The sequence below is a fragment of the Sapajus apella genome, unplaced genomic scaffold (assembly GCF_009761245.1).
Source record: "Sapajus apella isolate SASKATOON/1434 unplaced genomic scaffold, GSC_monkey_1.0 scaffold62, whole genome shotgun sequence".
Classification (NCBI taxonomy): Eukaryota; Metazoa; Chordata; class Mammalia; order Primates; family Cebidae; genus Sapajus; species Sapajus apella.
The window spans coordinates 11,099,246-11,122,068 of record NW_022437002.1 but is presented as its reverse complement, the minus strand read 5'-3'; the positions used below and the strand labels follow the sequence as shown (position 1 = coordinate 11,122,068).

Genomic DNA, 22,823 nt, shown 5'->3' with positions numbered 1-22,823 from the left:
AGAAAAAGAAAAGGAAGAAAGAAGGAAAAGGAAGGGAAAGGGAAAGGAAGGGGAAAGAGAGGGAAGGGGAAAGAGAGGGAAGGGGAAGGGGAGGAGAGGAGAGGAGGAAAAATGGAAAGGAAAGGGAAGGGAAAAGAGAAAAAAAGAAAAAGGAAAGGAAAGGGGAAAGGGAAAGGAAAGGAAAGAAACAGGAAGAAAAGGAAGGAGGGAGGGAGGAAGGGGAGGAGGGGGAGGAGAGGAAGAGGAGTAGTAGAAGAAGATGAGGGAAGGAAGAAGGAAAAGAAGTACATAAAGGAAGACAAATATTTGTGGGTACTCAGTAGGTGTATATATTTATGGGTTACATGAGATATTTTAACTCGGGTATGCAATGTATACTAATCACATCAGGGTAAATAGGGTATCCATCACCTCAAGCAATTTGTGTTTTGAACAATCCAATCATACTCTTTTAGTTATTTTTAAATGAACAATTAAATTATTTTTTACTATAGTCACCCTGTTGTGCTAGCAAATACTAGGTCTTACTTAGTCTTTTTATTTTTTATTTTTTGAGACAGAGTCTTGCTCTGTTACCCAGGCCGGAGTGCAGTGGTGCAATCTCGGCTCACTGCAACCTCCACCTCCAGGGTTCAGGCAATTCTCCTGCCTCAGCTTCCTGAGTAGCTGGTACTACAGGCGCATGCCACCATGCCCAGCTAATTTTTTGTATTTTTAGTAGAGATGGAGTTTCACCGTGTTAGCCAGGATGGTCTCGATCTCCTGACCTCACATCTGCCCACCTCGGCCTCCCAAAGTGCTGAGATTACAGGTGTGAACCATCCCCCGCTTCCCTGTGACCCCATCCCCCACTAGCCTTCCCAACTTCTGGTAACCATCTTTCTATTCTCTATCCCCATGAGTTCAATTGTTTTAATTTTTAGCTCCCACAAATAAGTGAGAACATGCAATGTTTGTCTTTCTGTGCATGGCTTATTTCGCTTAACATAATGTCCTCCAGTTCCATCCATGTTGTTGCAAATGACAGAATGTCATTCTTTTTCATTGCTGACTAGTACTCTATTGTGTATACATACCACATGTTCTTTCTCTTTCTTTTTTTGTTTTTTGAGACAGAGTTCTACTCTGTCGTCTAGGCTGGAGTGAAGTGATGTGACCACGGCTCACTGCAACCTCCACCTCCAGGGTTCAAACAATTCTCTTGCCTCAGCCTCCTGAGTAGCTGGGACTATAGGCATGCATCACCACACCCAACTAATTTTTGTATTTTTAGTAGAGACAGGGTTTTACCATGTTGGCCAGGCTGGTCTTGACCTCAAGTGATCCGCCCACCTCAGCCTCCCAAAGTGTTGGGATTACAGGCATCAGCCACTGTGCCCGGCCCACATTTTCTTTATCCATTCATCTGCTGATGGACACTTAGGTTGCTTCAAAATCTTGGCTATTGTGAACAGTGCTGCATTAAACATGGGAGTCCAGATATCTCTTCAATATACTGATTTCCTTTCTTTTAGGTACATACCTAGGAGTAGGGTTGCTGGACTGTACGGAAGTGTTATTTTTAATTCTCCAAACCATTCTCCAAAGTGGTTATATAATCTCAGTTTTGGTTACATTACATGCAAATTTCTGTAGGATGCAAAGTGGAAAAGGAGAGTAGTCATTTGGAAATACAACTTTGGACCTTGGGAGAAAAGTTCATATGATAGGTAGTTACAGATTCTGATAAGAGAGTCATCACTGTACACACAGATGAAGTTCCTCAATGAAATCACCAGAGTAGGTAAACTCGTCCAGAGACAGCACACAGTCAGGGAAAGAAAGAAGTCCAAATGGTGTCAAAATGCTGTGACAAGATGAAACAGCGTGAGAATAAAAAGAGGCTGCTGAGTTCTGCAAGCAAGTCATCACAAGCAAGAGCCTTTCATTGGGATGGTGGGCACAAAGCTTGACTAAAGGAGTATAAGAGAGGCTGTTGAGGTAGTTTGGTGGTAAAGGAAAAAAAAAGCACAGAGTTAATCTGAAGAAGAGATAAGCTTAAAGGAATTATCTTAGGATGGAGAAAACCTGAACATATTTACAAAGAGTCACTAGGAAAGGAGAAACTAAGAACACAAAATATATATGTATATGCCCAGAGACCTGCCTCTGAAATAGGAGGGAATGTGGTGAGGACTGGTAAGGACTACAGATAAATTCAGACCTAAAAGGCTAAATGACGTATTGAGAGTTTATAATAAGGTGGGGTGGAGTAACAAGTTTGAAGAGAATGGTGGAAGTCTGGAATCGCTGCTGTAGAAAAACTGAATGGCAGTCAGCCAGAAGAGAATAATAAGGTTTCAGGATAGGATTGAGGGCCAAGCTGTGGCTAGAACTCATAAATGTGTAATAGAGTCAGTAAGCACAATGTTATGCAGTGGCACTCAGCAGCTCAGTGGAGAAAATGAACACAGGTCCAGCACTGGGAATGAAAAAGAAAGACGTGGAAGAAAACAGAGATCTGAGAATGCCAGTACAAGCACTGTTGTACATGATAACACCAGTACAAGTACTATTAGACATGATAGGTCAAGAAGCACTGACACCATAAAGGGGCTGATAGACTGTGAAATAGCAGAGAACAGGTTTAATGTGCATAAAGGAAAGAAGTGAAAAAAAGGAGGTTGTGACCAGATTCAGGCCATGTTATGATAAACAAACTAGTTGTTCAAATGGGGCTGACACCCCTCACACGTTGTTAGAAGGAAATTTCAATGAGAGAGAGTGGCAGGATGAAGTTCTCCTCCTAGGCTTTTTTCTTAAGATTTGATCTGGATCTCTGGGTGCAATATCAGTAACTTCAATAATTTTTCTTTTTATTGACTAGGAGATTATTAGAGTTCTCATGTATGGGGAGCTGCTAAAAACAAAAGTTTAAGAAATTGCCAGCGCGGCTCACACCTGTAATCCCAGCACTTTGGGAGGTTGAGGCAGGCAGATCACCTGAGGTCAGGAGTTCAAGTCCAGCCTTGCTAACATGGTGAAACCCCGCCTCTACTAAAAATACAAAAATTAGCTGGGCATGGCGGCACACACCTGTACTGTGTGCCACCAGGCCCAGCTACTCAGGAGGCTGAGGCAGGAGATCACTTGAACCTCAGAGGCGGAGGCTGCAGTGAGCGGAGATCACACCATTGCACTCCAGCCTGGGCAACAAAGAAAGACTTTACTCAAAAAAAATTACGTAATTGCTGGCTTGGCAATTCCCTCAGGGTCTTGGAACTAGCCAGTGAAGGACAAGTGTCACTGTTCTTCCCAGACAGAGCCTTGGATCTTTCCCCCAGTGGTAAGGTACAACAGCCAGGGCAATCTGAATATAAGAAGGGTATTCAATAGACAGACAGAAGTTGGGATCTGCAAATAATCTAAGTAACCTCCAGGATGAGGGTGGGAAAGTGAGCTTACTTCCTTTCACTGCAAATGGAAAGAATGAATCTAATCCTTGAGCCCTCACCTCACAAGGACAGGAAAACCTAAACAAGCCACTTGCTCATTCTCTAAAGATCTGGCCTCCCAACTATCCTATTAACCTGGCCTGATACAAAAAGAAAAAGAGATTCCAGTCCTCTCTAAGATGTTAAAAATGAATCAGACATTGCCACCAAAAAGTGTATCTTTGATATACCAAAAGGTGTATCAAAAGCCAGCTTGTAACAATGATTCACTCTAAGAGTCCCAACTTCCTTCCAAACCTTTTCCTATCACTCAAAGACAAGGGGTACAATGATTATGCAAAGTAACTTCTGATATTAAGGTACATTGATAGAAAGAATAAAAATTCAAGGGTTAGTTGGCTATCTTGATAAGCATCTGGAATGTGGCCCCCACAATCAGGCTGATCTGCCATTCCATTTGGACTGAGATGGGCCCTCCTGTGTAAGATGGAAAAAGTAACTCTGAGTGTTTGTTTAATGCAGCTCTGGTTCACCTTCACTCAGGTCACCGCCTTCTTTTGCTCACAAACACTTAATTGTCCCTAAAAAGTAGGTCAGTGCCTTGTGGAACAAGCTGGAAGGAAAGCTAAGACCCAGCCTATCACTCCAACAGGCCTGGAGAGGCCCAAGCTGTGTCTAGGAGACCAAGACCAGTCAACAGTACATTATGCCAAGAGTGCTCCAGGTGCTCTAGGTGGTAACCTGGCTACTGCCATTCCTAGGTGGTGACTCAGCAGGCTGGGAAAGCAGAAGATGAAGGATGCAGGGCTGAGGCTCATGTCAGCCTGGTAAATACTTGGTTCCAGTCTGATAGCTAATGAGGTGTCCCTAATTAGCCATCAGAATGGAAGGAGCAAGAGGTGAACAATCAGAATGCTAAACTCTCTTCCACTGTCCATGTGGTTCCTTCTGTAGAATACCAAGCATTGCTCAACCATAAATGGAGCTGACTAACTTCTCCCCATTCCTTCCCCTAAATATTTTCTTCAGAACACCCAAAAATAAACACTGCTCTTTACCCATGAGCTAGAGGTACATTCATAACACTGTAAGCTGTCATTTGGAGTATGCTTGAAGAAGGTGTTAAATTTTTTTAACAGGATACATCTTGTTCCTGGGCCCAAATTCTCCATCCATCCAGAATTTTAAGGTGGGAGAGACTCCCCCATCAAATTTCCTCTAACCTCAAATTGGTTAGTTCACTAAATATAGGATATTGCTTCAAAGCAAAAAAGAAGGGGCCCAGGGAGATGAGAAACAGGAGGCTGGCAGTTTGAGAAATAGCTACCAGAGGCTCAGCTGTCCAGCTGGCTCTGGAATCTGAAGATTTCCAAACCTAACAACTGCCTTTCTCAGCAAGAATCAAAACTATGTGAGGCAGCTGTGGAGGATAAAGGCTATAGAGCGCAACTTCAGAAGCCAGTAGCAAACCACTTCCTTAGCCATTGTCCCCCGACAAAAAGCAAACGCTGCCAGAGCTGCCTGCAGACCCGATACCAGCTCTAAGACAGAGAAATGGGAAAAGGAGTCAGTTATCTCTGGCAAACAGAGCATAGGAACCTCCCTCTATTGCTCTCAAGTTCTCAGGTAATAAAACCAAAACCACTGGCAATTCTAACCTTTCTAAATTCTAACAAAGGTACAAAGGGACTAGAAGACAATGGAATTTATCTTCTAGGTTCAAATGAGCTAATAACATTTGTACCTTTCTTCCTCCTGGTCCCCCATTACCCACCCTATCTCCCAAGATACACGCTTTTCATCTTTCCAAATCTAGAGTCAGAACCATGTAAACTAATACCTAATTTTGTACTTTTAAAAATTATTTATTAGATTTAAGTATAGACCGGGCACGGTGGTTCACACATGTAATCCCAGCACTTTGGGAGGCCGAGGCAGGTGGATCATGAGGTCAGGAGTTCAAGACCAGCCTGGCCAAGACAGTGAAACCCCATTTCTACCAAAAATAAAAATAAAAAATTAGCCGGGTGTGGTGGCACGCACCTGTAGTCCCAGCTAGTCAGGAAGCTGAGGCAGAATAATCACCTGAACCCAAGAGGTAGAGGCAGCAGTGAGCCAAGATCACACCACTGCACTCCAGCCTGGGCGACAGAGTGAGACTCCGTCTCAAAATAAAAGAACAAAGAAAAAAGTATAATAACTAGACTCTAAAATCTATAAGGCAAGAAACATGTCTTATCCTCATTACTGTAGCTAAGGCCATATGCTTACTACGAGCCAAACACCATTTGAAACACTTTACACATATTTCATTCAATCTCCGTAAGAATTTTATATGTTGTCTCAGTAAAACACTTTAAAGATAACTGAAGCACAGAAAGGTTCAATAACTTGCCCAAGTTCAGTTAATAAATGGCAAAGCTGAGATTCAAACCTCAGCAGCTTGAGTCAATGCTCTTAACACCTACACACTACACCAAGTGGTCCCCAGACCAGCAGCATCAGCATCTCCTGGGAACTTGTTAGAAATACAATTTCTCAAGCCCCACCCCAGACCTACTGAATCAGAACTGAGGGTGGGACCCAGCAATCTGTGTTTTAACATGCCTTCCAGGTGATTCTGACGCAGGCTCAAGAGTATATTCAACAAGTTATGCTGCTTCTGCTTTTCGTTCTTTGAGCTACACACCAGACAGGCATTCCGGAGGAACTTAATAGTGTAAAAATATTCTGAACAACTGACTGTAGCATAATGTTTGAGTACATGACAATTCTAGAGCCAAATTATGAAACCTAACTCTGCTGCTTACCAGCTATGTGTCCCTGGGCAAGTCACTATGCTCTCCTGTTCTTCAGTTTCATCAAATGTAAAATTGAGATAGGTTATGAGGATTAAATTAGTTAATTTGACATAATGCATTTATAACAGTGCATGGCACCTTTTTTTTTTTTTTTTTTTGGAATTAAATTCTATCACCCAGGTTGGAGTGCAGTGGTACAATCTTGGCTCACTGCAACTTCTGCCTCCTGGGTTCAAGCAATTCTTCTGCCTCAGCCTCCTGAGTAGCTGGGATTATAGGCGTGCACCACCACACCCTGCTAATTTTTACATTTTTAGTAGAGATGGGGTTCCACCATGTTGGCCAGGATAGTCTCAATCTCCTGACTTCCTGTTCTGCCCACCTTGGCCTCCCAAAGTGCTGGGTTCACAAGCATGAGCCACCATGCCTGACCACCTGGCACTTATTAAGTGCCCTATAAGCTCTTATTAACTCTGATCTTTGATCCATTTTACAATTAAATTCAATAAATATTTATTAGGCATCTATGTGCCAGGCACGGTGCTAGGCACATACATTCATCAACATTTCTTGAACTTGTCAGTCTTTCAGCAATGTTTATTGAAGGCTTTTTATACACAATACTCTGTGCTATAGAGTGTCAGAGACAAAGAATAAGGCATTAACTCTTCATCTAAGGACAGCACAAAGTAGTGGACCAGATATGACATTTACAAAAGTAACTATAACACATATTAGCAAGTGATAAGAATCATAAGATAGCACTATTTGATGGAAAGAACATGGGATTTGAGGTCATAAGATTTAGATTTATGCTGAGCGTGGTGGCTCACACCTGTAATCCCAGCGCTTTGGAGGACCAAGGCAGAAGGTTCATTTCAGGTCATGAGTTTAAGACCAGCCTGGGCAACATAGTGAGACCCCATCTCTAAAAAAAACACAAAAATTTTGCTGGGTGTAGTGGCACACACGTACAGTCCCAGCTACTCAGAAGGCTGTGGTGGGGCAATCTCTTGAGCCCAGGAGTTTGAGGCTGCAATGAGCCATGGTTGCACCATGGCCTAAGCAACAGCAAGACCTGGTCTCTTATTAAAAAAAAAAAAAAAAAATATTTAGTTCTAACTATGGGTAACCTCAGGCAAGTCACTTAATCCCCTTAAGCCTCAGTTTTCTCAGTAAAATAGGAGTAATAAACAAAATCTATGAGGTTGAAATGAGCTATTACATGCAAAAACATTTTGTAACAGACTATGTTGTCAGTTATTACTATTAATTTTAAGTGCATTTCTTTCAATAATATGTTAGTTCAGGAAGATTATATGACTTCTATCTGAGGTAATCAGGAAAGGATCGACAAAAAGTAACATCTGAGATGGACAGGTAAGGACGAAAGATAATGTAGAAATTAAAGGAAAATGCAGGCACAGGAAACAGCATGAGCAAAGGCAGGAAAGCTAGAAAAAAAGAAAAAAACAGAAAGCATTAACTAGTTCATTTTAGCTGGAATATAAAGGATAGCGGCAGATTTGGGAGACTGAGACAGGCACTTGAGGTCAGGAGTTTGAGACCAGCCTGGCCAACATAGTGAAACCTCATCTCTACTAAAAATACAAAAATTAGTGGGTGTAGTGGGGGCACCTGTAATCCCAGTTACATGGGAAGCTGAGGCAGGAGAATTGCTTGAACCTGGGAGGCAGAGGCTGCAGCAACAGAACGAGACTCTGTCTCAAAAAAAAAAAGTGGCAGACAACATTTTTAAAAAGGTAGAGGGTAAACAAGAGAAAAAAAAAAATCTGTTCAATTTCCCCCCATAAGCAAGCATCTTTGGTAATTCAAGTAGGAATAAATGATGAGACGGTTGATTAAAATTAGTTTTAGCAGTTATCTGTGAATTTGAAGTACTCAGCATGCCTTGTATTCCATTTTCACACAGTGATTAATAGCCAGCTTTATCATACACATGGAACACGGAATACCCAAAATTATGTAGTTTGTGCAGAGGGCAATTTGAAAATGATACTGTTACTCCTCACCAAAGGTTCTCAAGATAGCTCAGAAAAATTATTTGGCCTTGGGCTGGGCACGTAATCCCAGCACTTTGAGAGGCCAAGGTGGGCGGATCACCTGAGGTCAGGAGCTCGAGACCAGCCTGGCCAACACGGTGAAACTCCGTCTCTACTAAAAATACAAAAATTAGCTGGGCATGGTGGCACATGCCTATAATCCCAGCTATTCAGGAGGCTGAGGCAGGAAAATCATTTGAACCTGTGAGGCAGAGGTTGGAGTGAGCTGAGATTGAGCCATTGCACTCCAGCCTGGGTGACAGAGCAAGACTCTGTCTATAAAAAAAAAAAAATTATTTGGCCTTTAAAATCTTTCAGTATCACTACTGAAATGAGAGAAAACTGTGTTCATCTAACACCAGCCATTTTTCAAGTGTTTGTTAGGACCTCTACTCAAATACAATATGAAGTACACTCATTTTGTTTTGTTTTGGTTTACTGTTTTGTACAAGAAAGTATTTCAACAAGATCGTTGAGTAACAGGTAGCACATAATCAAGAATAGTACAAATTTGTTGATATAGAAATTAAAACTTCCAATAGACTGTTTCAGACATTTTTTTAAAGTTTTATATGTTCATATAGTTGAATGAGATAATGCAATACTTTTAATCTAGCAATTCTTACTTGCTTGCCAAAAAGCATCCAAAGGTTAAAAAAAAAAATTGGGGCACAATGGCTCATGCCTGTAATCTCAGCTCTTTGGAAGGCCAGGGCAGAAGGATGGCTTGATTACAGGAGTTTGAAACCAGCCTGGGCAATATAATGAGACCTCATCTTCATATAAAATTTAAAAATCAGCCAGGTGTGGTACCCTCGCCTATAGTCTCAGCTGCTTGGGAAACTGAGGTGGCAGGATCCATTGAGCCTGGGAGACAGACATTACAGTGAGCTATGGTTGTGCCACTTCACTCCAGCCTGTGCGACAGAGCAAGAGCCTGTCTTTAGAAAAATAAAATAAGGCTAAGTATGGTGGCTCATGCCTGTAATCCCAACACTTTGGGAGGCTGAGGCACACAGATCACTTGAGGCAAGAAGTTCGAGACCAGCCTGGCCAACATGGCAAAACCCTGTCTCTACTAAAAATTAAAGAATTAGCAAGGTGTGGTGGTGTGTATCTGTAATTGCAGCTACTCAGGAGGCTGAGGTATGAGAATCTCTTGAACCTGGGAGGCAGAGGTTGCAGTGAGTCAAGATTCCAGCCTGGGCAACAGAGCGAGACTCTCTCAAAAAAAATAAAATAAATATAACAAACTTTGAAAGAAGTCTATCTTTAGTTGACAAAGAATAAATATAACTCGGTCATGTCAAATATTTTATATTTAAAATCCAACCATGAGTTTTGCAGAAAGTTGCATGAGGAAAAAAACACGAACTTCCAAGAAACAAGTAAAAGTTCACATTTCAAACTGAACACTCTCATGCTTGTCTTTATTCCACTGTCATACAAGTGCCCCCTACTGTCGTTCATATTTCATGTTTCTCTAAAATAGATTCTTTTTAAAAATTTATTTTTCTTTAGTCATATGTATATATATAATCTTAGTTGGCTAATACTAAATTTGATCTTTATTAATTTCATATACAAACAATTCAATTCACTTTTATTATGCTGACAGCATAAAATCATCCTGAGTGGCTTTTGAAAGACAACTGGTATCTAAGAACTGGAGGTACAAAAGCAGGCAATATGAGGGTAGGCCAATTTGCATAGGGGAGTACACTGAGGTAATGTGTCTCTATGTCGGTGACACAACTGGGCAAAAAATCCCCATGACAGTGCAGTCCTCTCAGGCACAGAGAGCGAACTGAGGACAAACCAGTATAAACCACCCCTTATACCCTATAAACAAACAAGAGAATCCACCACGGTTGGAGATACAAGAGTTTGGAGGGACTGCCTCTCCTTCTCACCCTCCACGCATAAGCACAGGACACAGAAGCTAGGCTCTTGGACTTTTTCAGGTCTAACCTGGAAAAATCATCCAGCAGAAAAATCATAGCTGGATAGTAGTCTTTCTTCAGAATTTTGGCAGACATTGTAAGAGCCTGTCTAAGCTGTCATGGCCCTTCTGCTAAGGCTCTTTATACTTGGAACTCCTTGGAGACCTCTCATGCCATCCTGGACCCCTGTTTCCAATGCATGCATTCTGGTGGTGGGCTGCATTGAGGGAAACCCAGAGAAGAACATGTAGCTCCTTTACTGTGTCAAGTGTCAATAATGGGATATTTGTGCGTGTGTACATATGTACGTATATGTGTAGACATAGGTATGCACACACATAGATACACACACACATGGGTACATATATCCTAAAAATACTGCCCTGGAAAGCCGGGTTGGCACACAGCTGGCCGTTCACTGTACTCATCACCCCTCAGCTATACAGCAATTCCCTCTCAGCCCCTGACCTCTGCAAAACAATCTAACAGTCTAGATAAGACATGTCACCACTCCAAGAATCCCATTGACAGTAGGTGTAAAGGAGAGAGAGAGAGAAGCAAGACTAACAAACTGTAAGCACACAGAGTAGTTTAGTACTAAGAAAAATTAGGCTAGGAGGCAATTTTTTTTCCCCTAGAATTCTGCCAGGTCTGGACCCTCTGTATGGGGTTAATTAAGTCCATCATTCATCAGACTCCCATCAAAATAGGTCCTGCAAGCAAAACCCAGAGAGACAAAGTCAACACACAAAGAAAGATATTGTTCTACTTCATCTTCCTATCCCCAGCTTCTTTGAAGCCTTTGAACAAACCTTAAAGAAACACTATATTACTATTAAAAATAATCTGGCCAGGTATGGTGGCTCAGGCCTGTAATCCCAGCACTCAGGGAGGCCGAGATGGGTGGATCACAAGGTCAGGAGTCTGAGACCAGCCCAGCCAACATGGTGAAGCCCTGTCTCTACCAAAAAAACACAAAAATTAGTCAGACGTGGTGGGCAGCACCTGTAATCCCAGGAGGGATTTCAACCTGACTATTTTGAACCTAGGAGGCAGAGGCGGCAGTGAGCAGAGGTCGTACCATTGCACTCCAGCCTAGGCGACAGAGCAAGACTTTGTCAAAATAAATAAATAAATATAATAAAAAATAAATAAAAATAATCATATTATTAGCAAGCCAAGTATCCATCAACAGATGAATGGATAAATAAAATGTGGTATATACATAAATGGAATATTATTTAGCCTTAAAAAGGAAGGAAATTCTGGCACATGCTGTAACATGAATGAACCTTGAGGACATTATGCTACATGAAATAAGCCAGACACAAAAGGACAAATATTCTATGATTCCACTTATATAAAGTACATAGAGTAGTCAAATGCATAGAAACAGAAAGTAGAATCATGGTTGCCAGTAGCTAAGGAGGGGGAAGGTGAGTTATTGTTTAATGGGTTTAGAATTTCAGTTTGAGGAGATAAAAATATTCTGGAGATGGATAATAGTGATGGCTGCTAATCAAGTGAATGTACTTGCTGCCACGAAACTTACCCTTACAAATGGCTAAAATGCTAAATGTTATGTTAGTGTGTTTTATAATAAAATCATACTGTTATTATGAATCCTAATAAAAAAAAAAACAAGCCACGATTACATACTACGTGCCAACCAATGTGCTTTATGTATATTAACTCATTTAACCTTTACAAAAATCCTGCAAGATGGTGATCACCACCAACATTTTGCAAATTAGGAATGAGAAAAAGCACAAATGGGTTACATGACTGTTCAAGATCACAGAGCTAGTAAAAACCAAAGTCAGGGTTCCTTTGCACTATAAGATGCTGCTTCCTACCCTAGAGGGAAAATTTATCTGATACTACAAAATAAAAAAAAAAAACTGAAAACCCCTGGAGCAAGAAAGCACATGGTCAGCAACAGAGGTAAAAGCAAGAATGCACTGTTAAATGTTAGGGGCATGCTCCCTGATTCCACTTATTCTTATTAAAATTGTTCTGACGATGATATCTAAAAATTTTAAATGCACCAAACACCTGGCCATGCAAATCCCTAGCAAACTAGGAAAAGCTGTTTGTAATATTCACAAAACCCAAAACCAACATTTCTCATAACCTACCATGCAATTCCCTATTTTATAAGAATTTTTCTGGACTTCTCCAAGGTCAAGAAGAAACCTAATAATTCATTTAAGAAGAAGAAACTCTAGAAAAGATGAATAAGTTCTGGAGATGTATTATACAGCATGGTGTCTACAGTAATAACAATGTATTGTATACTTGAAATTTCTAGTAGTAAATCTTAAATATTTTCATCACACAAAAATAAATATGTGAGGTGATATGTTAACTAGCTTGATTTAATCATTTCACAATGTATACATATAACAAAACATCACATTGTACACCGTAAAGATGTACAATTTTTATTTATCAATTATACCTTTATAAAGTTAGGAAAAATAAAAACAGACAGAAAAAGAAGAAAATCTAAGAGTTAAATACACACAACTATACTGAGAATATGTTACAAAATTAAACCCCAGGCCCTCAAACACCTAAGCAAAGCTTCACTACAAACAAAAGGGATCACAATGACTGCCTCCCCACTGCTCTCACTCCAGATGGATCAGGAACAGGCCAGACTGGAAGGGCAGCTCTTGGTTAGAAAAAAAAGTGGCTGTGCAGGTCCACAGGTGGCGCTGCTTGTTTAGCAACCAGCTCCCACCACACCCCATACCCCTGGCTCCAGAGTGGAAGCAGCAGAGTCTGCTGGTGAGGACAGAGGACAGGAAATCTGGACCGCCAGATTCCTGTCCCAGTCTGTCACTAAGTCAGGGATCAAGGGAGCATCCAGCCAGGTTCCATTCCAAGGGTGGTGTCACTTCCCCCAGGGACTAATAGTTGTTCTCCAGTGGATTTAGGCACAAAAAAGGCTGAGTAGCGGATGTGGCATGAGCAGAATCCACAGCATGTATATCCGCAAAAGGGACTGAGCTTTTCTAACTAAGAGAGAGAAGGGGCTCCACCAGTACAGGTCAAGTAGGCACAGCCCAGGAAAGGGATTCAAAACAATCTTCTTAGATCCTGTGTCTCTCCCATGGGTACAAAGAAGCTTGGGTTCATGTATGTGCTTTGAATTTCTCAAATGAAAGCCATTTTGTTGAAAACAAAAGCCTCCTTCCCACCCCCAACACAACAAATGATTTACAGTCATCAAGTGTCTCCTGGTATGCAGAAAACACACTATCAAACAGGAAATGAAAAAAATATCCATTTCTTCCAGAAGGAAGGGGAAGGAATCATATCCTTGTAGAGACAGGAAATCAGCTGATCGGGATCCAAGCCATGCTTAGGGAAATGACTACTCAGTTTTCACTGCAGAGGGCTGTGCAGTTCCTCTCAGGCTTCAGTCACTCCCTAAGTAAGAATTTCCAAGCAGGGCCATCTTGTTATGGAGTCTTGGATATTTACTAGTTAAATATGGGAAATAAAGGCACTCCAAAGCCTAATGCCAACCAAAAGCACAGCTCCTCAAACTTCCTACTTTTTACTAATGGACACAGGGAAAAGAGCCAAAAAGTAATGCTTGCACAATACCCAGAGAAACCACAGGGACATGTGCCAACAGCTACAGGTGACCCCAATATTTAAAGTCTGCATCCACCCAGTCTGAGGTTGTGGCTGGGTGTAGGTACAAACCAGAGGCCGAGACTTTTCTTGGTTGCCAACAGCAATTATCATAACAGCTTTACATTTCTGCAATGCAGGGCTAGGAGGACTCAATGCTTCCTTTTCCACCCCCAATCTAATTCTGAGCCTCTACCTTTACTGAGGGATACCCCTCCATTTGAGGGGAATGGGCAGGTATTTTTAGTCCCTGCTATGAAGAAGGTTGCAGTGCCTTGTCCAAGGTAGTCAGATGGAACACTACTAAATGTTCTCCATGTAAAGGAACCGTAAAACAACGGTTACTCCAAAAATTCCTAGGCAAGCTGGATGTAGTGGCTCATGCCTGCAATTCCAGCTACTCAGGAGGCTGAGGCAGGAGAATCACATGAAGGCAGTAGAGACCAGCCTAGGCAACACTGCAAGACCCCATCTCTAAAAAAAAAAAAAAAAAAAATACATAAAAATTTTAAATCCTTAGGAAACAAAAATTCCCTGTATCATATTCATGAAAATTCCTTTCTTTATCCATCTCCACTTTCTAATAATGTCTCCCAATTCAATATGCTAAGCATGTGTCTATCTACAGTAAATGCATTTAAAACTTCCCTCCACTATTCAACGCAACATACATTTATAAACACTTTGAGCTGGACACTGTCCTAAACATCAGAGATACAAAAATAAGTGAGATGCTTTCGTAGCTCTCAAGGTGCTCACAGTCTATATGTAGGAGGAAAGAAAAGGCAAATAACTGTTATTTGGAGGGATCTGACATCAAAAAGGAAAAACAGTAGCTGGACAAGGTGTCTCACACCTATAATCCAACACTTTGGGAGGCTGACATGGGAGGACAGCTTGAGGCTAGGAGTTCAAGACCAGCCTTGGCAACATAGTGAGACCCTGTCTCTACCAAAAATAAAAAAAAATAAAACTAAGCTGGGCATTACGGCATGTGCCTGTATTCCTAGCTTACACAGGAGGTGGAGGCAGGAGGATCACTTGAACCAGGAGTTCAAGGTTCCAGTGAGCTATGATAATGTCACTGCACCCCAGCCTGGGTGAAAGAGCAAGACTCTGTCTCTTTAAAAAAGAAGAAAAAAAAAAAAAAAAAAAGTAGGCTTAGAATTCTTCACTTCTTAGCCACAGCATTTAGGGAACATTGGTTTACCCAGCAAAAGGAACCTTTCTCTCAAGGAACCTCTGAAAATATTTTCAATTTCTTCATTCCCAACTTAACACATCCAAATGATGCTGCCCAAAATCTCAAGGATATAAATTAGTATGGCATGTAAGAGCAGGAACAGCTCCACAATAAAAGAGAACTCTTGAGTCAGCTCTTGTAGGAAGTTCTGCAAAACCGCACCCAGGAAACTTGATCTGAACAATGGGATGAGTGTACTAATTTTCCCCACTGTCAGTACTTCCCAGAGCCAGAGAATGGGACATGTAGGAGGATTTATCTGGAAACAGAGAAAGGAGTAGAAACCAAAACCCACATCATTCCCATAGGCCAAAACTTCCCACCAAGACAGTCTCAGTACATCTCAATGTTTAATGTGACTTCAAATGACTACAAAAAGTTATTTAGTATTGTTATTGCCTCCAGGCTGGTTACAGCTAAATCATCCCACAAAACATAGGGAGGCATCTAGCCTAATGCTTTTAAAGCCAAAGCCCGATCATTAGAAATGTATTAGGGTGTTGGCTATTATTTACACTCTGTTTAAAGAACCATTAATCTTCATCTTCTGATAATGAGATATCCGTTCACGCGGGGTGGGGGGGTGGGGGGGGACAATCAAGTTTGAAAGGGATCTTCTCCCCTTCAGGGGCAGGTACCAACACTTCAACACAAGACTTTCTGTGAGTCCACATTACTCAGAGAAAAATAAAATAAAAAAAGAATGGAGTGGGATCTTTCTATTAACAATAAGAATAGATCCTTGTATTAGGAGACCTCAAGACCCCTAAATCAAGCAATTCAAAACATTCTGCCCCCTCTAAGCCACAGTCACAGAAGAGTTAAAATCATCAAACTCCATTTCCTTTCCTCTCCCTTTCAAATCAATTGGGGGAGGGGAGGAGTGGGATAGAAACATGAACAAGTTACAGTCAAAGTTCGGACAGCTAAATGCAGGGTGGTCCACTGCATATCTGAGCCTCAGAGACAGGAATGATAACTAACCAATAATGTGTGTGTGGTAGGAGGGTGTCAGTGAAGGAGAAAAATAAGATGGGGCAAAAGGAGGTAGCAGGGGTAGAAACAAGAGGTTTTACACCACTTCAATAGCAACCTCTACTGGCAAAGGCAGGGAGGTCCAGGCCACCCCTAACGTCTAGGGCTCATAAGACAAATGAGAGAAAGGAATACCCCATCCCTTGCCCTACTCTGACTGTCCTGCATTTTTCTCCTGCATTTCCTAAATCTAACCTAAGCCTTTTCTCCAGATTCACTCTAATGAGAAAGTAGGTAGATGGGTGGTATAGTTTTATAGCAAAGAAAATAAATGGCAATTAATAACTGGTTTGCACCAGAGAAGCCGGTTTGTCTAATTAGCCTACTGATTCCAAGAAGCTTCTCTCTGCAATATGCCGGCCCTTTATATTTATGTTTTTAATAAAGACATATATCCACCTCTCACAAGGTACGATCCTCTCATCCATCCCCTTTCCAGCCCTCCTCCTACACTTACTGTCTCTTTTTCCCAACACGAAGTCTTGAATCCCACCCACTAAAGGAGAAAACATAACCTGTTGCACAAGTATTTCATTTGCAGATGGTCCTCTCAGGCACACACCCCATCTTGACAGGCAGCCAAGATGATGTCAGCCAGGTAAGTGTTCCCTCAGGCTTCTGGCTCTGAGCACCTGATCTTTAGAAGGGTGTGAAGTACTAACAAAATCCAATCACATCAACATTTACTGACTACTTGCTAAATGTAGGACACCGTGTTAGGCAAAACTGGGAATAGAAAGAAGAATAAATCATAACCCATGAGCCCAAGCAGCACAATCTAACTGGCCAAATGTGTGAGAAGTTAAATAACAAATAATAAAATACAAGTGATGATACACAGCATTTCATGGTCAACTGGCAAATGAGTGGTAGAAATTAATGCTATGAGTTCTAAGGCAGAATGAGTTATCATGGGTTTGCAAAGGATTAATGGAAAAGGGAGGACTTGAACTGAGCTCCAAAGACAAGAAAAATTTTACCAGGAGGTGAGGGAAAGACTTTACAGAAAAGGATGCAATGGCAGAAATCTTAAGTGTCAATGGAGACTCAAAAGTAAGCCAGCCCAGTGCAGTGGTGCAGTCCTTTAGTCTCAGCTACTCAGGAGACAGAGTAAAGGTGTAAAGGTGCAGTTCCAAAGTAAGCCTGGCAAAGAAAAAACCTGGAAGGATACAAACCAAAGTCTGAACAGTGGTTACCCTGACCAGTTGGCCTAGGTGGAGAAAATAAAGACTAGAAAAGAGAATTTTTATTTTTTTCTTTGTAATTTCTGCTTAAATATATTACGGTGAACATGTTTAATTTTGTAATAATACAAAAGAGAGTTACATAAACATAGCAGGCCTGTGTTTCTTCCTCTTAAGCACCAGGACTTTATTTTTTTTTTTAAAGTAACTTTCAATGTCTCACAACTGACTAGGGCCTCATGGTAGGACTGCAACCAGCAGGTAAGAAATGTCAACTGACTTCACATTCTCTTTCCCACTCAAAACAATAAGAGCTCAAAGGAACACAAGTAAAGGTCGTTTCCCTGACCCCTTAAGTTGGTACCATTCCAGAACTAGAAGTTTTTAGAGAAAAGGAGACTCAGGCCAGACAGTTCAAGGAAGTGAAGGAAAAGTATATATTAAGAGCTGGAGTTCTGAAGTCCAACAGAGCTGGGTATGAATGGCCACTCTACCCTTCACTAGGTGAGAATTTGAGCAAGTTATTTCACTGGCTGAGTCCCACTTTTCTCCTCTGTAAAATGAGATCATCTACTTCACAGGGTTATTAGGAGAATTAAGTGGGTTCATGTATATAAAGTGCTTAACACATTCCTGGCACATAGTAAAAATTAATGAAAGCTGCTATTATACTATTATTAAATCATTCAGCCCAGAAAAGGAAGGCATCTCCCTCCCACCAAAGCTACACACCAGGTCCACCTCAGCTCTTTCCTAAATGCTGCCACACACACACAAAAAAAAAAAAAAAAAAAATGCAGAATTCCAAGGACAAGAAGAGCTTTTGTTTTCTTTTTCAGACAGAGTCTGAGGTCTAGGCTGGAGCACAGTGGTGCAATCTCAGCTCACCACAACCTCCGCCTCCCAGGTTCAAGCAAGTCTCCTGCTTCAGCCTCCCAAGTAGCTGGGATTACAGGCATGCACCGCTACGCCTGGCTAATTTTTGTATTTTTAGGAGAGATGGGGTTTCGCTATGTTGGCCAGGCTGGCCTTGACCTCCTGACGTCAGGTGATCTGCCCACCTAGGCCTCCCAAAGTGCTGGGATTACAGGCATGAGCCACCATGCCTGGCCTAAATTGTATATTGTAAAAAGAAATTTTAATCTAAAATCAAAACATGGATTATTTAAAAACAGATAGGACCTGGCTATATGCACACTTCCTTCCCTACTAATTCTCATCTCCCAAAGGTGAGAATGCCATTACGGAAAAGGACAGAAGGATCAAGCCAGGGTCTAAATCGTTTTGAATCTGGTGTATCTGCTTCCCTAATCATCAACTGAATGAATGGAAGGAAAAAAACAGAACTCATGGATACTGAGTATCCACTGTGTGTTTCACACATGCTAGGTACTAATTCACATTATCTTATTCAAATCTCACAATATCCCTGCAAGGTATGAATTATTCTCCCCATTACTAATGAGGAAATCAATGTTTAGAAAGGTTAAGTTGCCCAAGGTCATATAGCCAGGAAGGGGCTGAGCCAAGATTCAAACCCCCTGTTCTGAAGTCACGTGTTGAATGAATCACTGAAGAAACTTTATAAATCTCATCTAATCCCTCCATTTTTGTGGGTTTTTTTTATTTTTTGTATTTTTTTAATTGCTTTTCTTCGAGTTTGATAATCCCTCCATTGTTATAATAAGAAAATGGGCCCGAAGACGGTAAGTGACTTGACCAAGGTCACAAATAAATTAGTTGCAGAATCAAGTATCCAGTCAAAGTTGCCTGATTCCATTACACCACATAAGTTTGAGAGCAACAGCAATACATGAAAAATAGAGCACAGATGCTGGAATCAGAGTGCCCCAGTTCAAATCTTGATTCTGCCATTGACTGGCTATGTGATCTTGGGCAAGTCACTTAACCTGTTTGTTCTTTCTTCATCTGAAAATGGAGATACCAATATTTATTTCACATGGTTGCTCTAAGCACTGAATGAAATAATATATGCATAAAGTACATAACCATAATGCCTGGCACATTATTAAGTACAAGACGTGTTAAATGCTGCTATAACTATCATTAAATAATGCTAGGCAAAACACCAGAGTATACACACACACTACAGCTTTATAAAACTGCAGATAAATGTACTTATTGAGAGACAATGAAAGAGAAAAAGAGGAAGAGGAGAAAGTCTCTTTATTTCTGCAGATCTGCCCGATTTACTTATTAGTAATAACACTTATTGAATATGCTAGGTTGTGCTAGGCTCAGTGCTTAATATGTTACAGACATTACTAAATTTCATTAAACCTAAAATACTTTCAGTTGCAAAATGCACCATGTCATTTACCCAACAACCCTATGAAATAGGGAGTTTCCTTAGTATGCCGATGAAAAACTGTCACAGAGTTCAAATAATTTATCTAAAATCACAAAGGTAGTAAATGGCCAAACCAGGTTTCAATCCCAGGTCTGTCTAATTTCAAAGCCCCCTGCACTAATCATCTAATCACAAACTTGGTACTTCTCAAACTTTAATGGGCACAGAATCAAATTAAAGAACCACCTGGGGGCCTGGCATAGTGGCTCATGCCTGTAATTCTAGCACTTAGGGAGGTCAAGGTGGGCAGATCACTTGAGCTCAGGAGCTTGAGACCAGCCTGGGCAACATGGCAAAGCCCCGTCTCTACAAAAACAAATACAAGAATTGGCCGGGCGCAGTGGCTCATGCCTGTAATCCCAGCACTTTTGGAGGCCAAAGTGGGTGAATCAGGAGGTCAAGAGTTCGAGACCAGCCAGTTCGAGACCAGCCTGGCCAACATGGTGAAACCCTGTCTCTACTAAAAATAAAAATTAGCCAGGCGTGGTGGTATGTGCCTATAATCCCAGCTACTCCAGAGGCTGAGGCAGGAGAATTGCTTCAACCCTGGAGGCCGAGGTTGCAGTGAGCCGAGATTGCACCACTGCACTCCAGCCCTGGGCGACAGAGCAAGGCTCTGTCTTGGGGGAAAAAAAAAAACACAAGAATTAGCCAGGCATGATGGCACCAGCCTGTAGTCCCAGCTATTTGGGAGGCTGAGGTGGGAGGAGCACATGAGCCCAGACTGCAGTGAGCTGTCATCGAACCACTACACTCCAACCTGGGCAACAGAGTAACACTCTGAAAAGACTCAAGAAAAAATTAAAAATCACCTGGGAATCTTGATAAAATTAAAATTGATTCAGGCAGGGCACAGTGGCTCACATCTGTAATCCCAACACTTTGGGATGCCGAGTCAGGTGGATCATCTGAGGTCAGGAATTCAATACCAGTCCAGTCAACATGGTAAAACCCCATCTCTACTAAAAACACAAAAATTAGCCAGCTGCGGTGGCATGCACTTGTAGTCCCAGCTACTCAGGAGGCTGAGGCACTGGAGTAGCTTGAACCCAGGAGGCAGAGGTTGCAATGAGCCACAATCGCACCACTGTACTCCAGCCTGGGCGACAGAGTGAGACTCTGTCTCAAAATCTAACAAGCTCTCAGGTGCTGCAGATGCTGCTGTTCCTTGGACCACCACTGCATGCAAAGTTATTCTATTCTGCTTCTGATTACTACAACTCCCCTTCCTTCTGTATCACCATCTTCATCCTTGATCTCAGTGATCAGCTAATGAAAAACACCTACTCCCAAAAGACTGAGGAACCTCCTAATTAGTCCTTTGTTTCTCTGCCACTTTCACTATTCTCTCCTCTCCCCTCCTTGGCCTCCTCAGCTGAGACCCCACCCTCTTTTCTAAGGCAGGCTACACAAAGCTACCTAACAGGAAGCTAGCAGGGCATTCAAAATGAATGGCTGTGGTATCTAAGGAAAACTAAGGAAACTATGTTAACCTGGGATGATATGCGGTAACAAGGTCCAATTCAAAATCCACATCACCATTGTGACTCTGAATGGCAAAAATGCTTCTGGAATAAACTGGAAACTAACGATTATTTACTCCCATAATTTCTCCAAAGATGAGTGTGCCCTCTCCCCACCCCACTCTCAGCTTAGGTCTCTGAGCAACACAGGTAATTATGATCTACCCACTTACTAAAACCGCTCATTTCTACTGGGTTTAGTCCTGTCCTCCTCTACCTGCCCCACATTTTAGACAGAGTTTTTGTTTGTGCTCTTAGTGCTTAAGAGTACTACCGGCTGGGCACGGTGGCTCACGCCTGTAATCCCAGCACTTTGGGAGGCCAAGGCGGGTGGATCATGAGGTCAGGAGTTCCAGATCAGCTTCACCAAGACGGTGAAACCCCATCTCTACTAAAAATACAAAAAATTAGCTGGGTGTGGCAGTGGGCGCCTGTAATCCCAGCTACTCGGGAGGCTGAGGCAGAGAATTGCTTGAACCGGGGTGGCAGGGGTTGCAGTGAGCTGAGATCACCACTGCACTCCAGCCTGGGCAATAGAGCAAGACTCCATCTCAAAAAAAAAAAGAGTACTACCAAACACAGAAGTGGCTGCACTCCCCAAGTATGTTACATAATCACCTTCCTATAGTTGTTCTGGATCCCTGGTTAAAAAGAAAGTCTGATTAGCTGGGCTTGGTGGCAGGCGCCTGTAATCCCAGCTATTCGGGAACCTGAGGCAGGAGAATCACTTGAACCCAGGAGACGGAGGTTGCAGTGAGCCAAGATTGCACCACTCAAAAAAAAAAACAAAAGAAAGTCTGAAATTTGAATTATATATAACTGAGTGGGAATATGTGCAACACAGGATTATTTTTTTTACTCAAGAGCCCTACAGACACAACCCCCGCCCCACCCCGGCTCCATGGGTTGTCTTAAGGTAAAAATTTCTGTAACTCTACTGGAATAGTTGAAATCAGAACATTTTCAAGAATAGTCTGACCTAGGAATCTTAAAGCAACCCAGACCAAAAAATCCAAAACTTTCCAGTGCCTTAAGGTAAAAGAGGGTCAAATTAAGTTAATCAGGCCTGTGTTCGAAACCCAGTTCAGTCACTTACTGAAACTGTGTGATTTAAGTTCCTTAAGCCTCAGTTCCCTCATTTGTAAAATCTAGTAAGGTTACTGGACTGTCATAGGATGTCATTTATGATGATTAGGTAAGACTGTCTGGGCAAGGTGGCTCACGCCTATAATCCCAGCACTTTGGGAGGCTGACACAGGTGGACCACGTGAGGTCAGGAATTCGAGATTAGCCTGGCCACAATAGCAAAACCCCATCTCTATTAAAACTACAAAGAGTGCCGGGCGCGGTGGCTCAAGCCTGTAATCCCAGCACTTTGGGAGGCTGAGGCAGGTGGATCAGGAGGTCAGGCAATCAAGACCATCCGGGCCAACATGGTGAAACCCCGTCTCTACTAAAAATACAAAACATTAGCTGGGCATGGTGGCGCGTGCCTGTAATCTCAGCTACTCAGGAGGTTGAGGCAGGAGGATTGCCCGAACCCAGGAGGAGGAGGTTGCGGTGAGCCGAGATGGCGCC

The 22,823-nt window shown here is 42.0% G+C and overlaps 1 protein-coding gene and 1 long non-coding RNA gene across 8 annotated transcripts in view; both read right to left on the bottom strand.

The window, feature by feature from the left end:
* Positions 1-22,823, bottom strand: part of MACF1 (microtubule actin crosslinking factor 1) — a 410,941-nt gene that overhangs the window by 344,318 nt on the left and 43,800 nt on the right. The gene's annotated exons all lie outside the window — the stretch shown is intronic.
* Positions 9,559-14,313, bottom strand: LOC116529563. Its single transcript, XR_004259544.1, has 3 exons — positions 14,291-14,313; positions 10,396-10,397; positions 9,559-9,813 (listed from the first exon to the last, which is right to left on the bottom strand). It is a non-coding gene; the product is annotated as an uncharacterized LOC116529563 (long non-coding RNA).